The following is a 2,047-nucleotide window of genomic DNA, read 5'->3' as shown; positions in this document are numbered from 1 at the left end:
CAGCCACTTGCCAACCTTCCAAAAAAAAAGCCTGCCTAGGGATAATTTCAGTTACGACAAAATAACAGTAGCAGCTACTGGATTAGAAGCTCTTCCGTAAATCATCTCTTCAGAAGATGATCAAACTTCCCTATCTCGGTGGAACTTTTTCTTTAAGATTTGATTTATTCATTTGAGAAAGGGGCAGAAGGAGAGGAAGAAGCAGACTCTCCACTTAGCAAGGAACCTGATGTGGGATTTTATTCCAGGACCCTGGGATCATGACCTGAGCAGAATGCAGATGTTTAATCAACTGACCCATTCAGGTGCCCTTTGCGGGACTTTTAGGAAGTAGGTAATGAACTTTGCTTTTTGTGTGTTGCATTAGGAAGCAAGTGGTATGGTGGATGCGAGCATCATCTCAGGAATCAGACACACCTAGATTGAGTAAGAACTCTGCCACTTTTAATTCTGCCAGTATACCTTCATATTACATATTTCTCTGTTCCTCAACATGTTTCCCCATGTTGGAAATGGAGGCAATAAAAGTAGCTCTTTTATAGGGTTGTGGGCTTAAATATGGCATATGAGAGACTTAGCCTAACAATATAAGGCCTATAAGGTTATCAGCAGTTTTTTAAACTGTGTTCTGGGGACTCTTGGGGGTTCCTAAACTCTAAAAGGGGAGCCATGGGGTCTAAACTGTTTTTAGTAAGAACATTAGGACATTATTTGCCTTTTCCACTCCCATTCTCATGACTGTAAAATGAAGTTTCAGAAACTATATGTGAGAGATACTGCAACGATAGAATGCAGACACAGATATGAGAAAATCTAGCTGCCTTCTATTAAACCAGATATTAAAGAGACTTGCAAAATTATAAGGCAAATGCCACTCTTCTCAGAATTTTTTTTTTCTTTTGGAAAACGTAAGTTCTTTTACATACAAAATATGGTATTTATGTTAACATGTAATGGGCTTATATTATTATAATTAAATGAATTAATATAATTTTAAAATATCCCAGTTTTAATTTTGAATACAGTAAATAGTAATGGCCATAACTTACATAATCAAGGCACTCTGAGGCCTTAAACAATTCTTAGGAGTGTAAAGGGGGAGTGCCTGGGTGGCTCAGTGGGTTAAGCCTCTGCCTTCGGCTCAGGTCATGATCTCACGGTCCTGGGATCAAGCCCCACATTGGGCTCTCTGCTCAGCAGGGAGCCTACTTCCCTCCCCTCTCTCTGCCTGCTTGTCATCTCTCTATGTCAAATAAATAAATAAAATCTTGGGAAAAAAAAAGAGTGTAAAGGGATCCTGGGGTGAGGAAAACTGAGAAGCACTAATCTAGCACAAGCCAGGCACATAGGCATATCCAGGCACTAAATAATTATTGAAGGACAAGCATAGGGGTTGGCTTAGGGTAACTGTTCAATAAATGATAGTCCTCTTGTTTCTGGTGATGGTGATGTGTTGATGGTAATAATGAAAATCATGATGTGAAGTTTGCTGGGAGCCTTCCACCTGATTGAAGTCAATATAACACTAATTTTTGATGGAAATCTTACCTTGCCTTAGGCGTGGCACGTGTGAATAAGAGTTTAATGTAATACAAGATTATTTTCAGTGTTTAGACTCTCTTTCGCTTAGCTTTTTTTTTTCCTGATGGGGATCCTCATTCTCTTTCCACCTAAAGCACTTTGGAATTGAGCCAAAATTCCAAATGCTATGTATAGCACCAGACTGAATGACCTGGAAGTTAGGATCTCTGGGTTCTACAAATTAAAGGGCCATGGACATATACTTAATATTTTCTATGAAAACTTGATGGGAGAGAACATGCCTTCTCTCATGACAACTTCTCAACAGAATCCACGGTGGGGGCTCCCATCTTCCCAGTCCTCCTCTCAATTTATCCTTCCTCCTGCATGGTCTTGTCCAGCTACTGCAGCATAGATTTTCATGTTGTCTACAAATGGTGGTGCAACGGCTCTCCAGGAACAAAAAGAAAAAAAAATCCTGGTTGGTAGGTTTTGCTGATTTCCATGGTATAAATATTCCCACCAG

Source organism: Meles meles, chromosome 4 (assembly GCF_922984935.1).
Source record: "Meles meles chromosome 4, mMelMel3.1 paternal haplotype, whole genome shotgun sequence".
Taxonomy (NCBI): Eukaryota; Metazoa; Chordata; class Mammalia; order Carnivora; family Mustelidae; genus Meles; species Meles meles.
The sequence above is the reverse complement of the archived record's forward strand: the minus strand, read 5'-3'. Positions refer to the sequence as shown.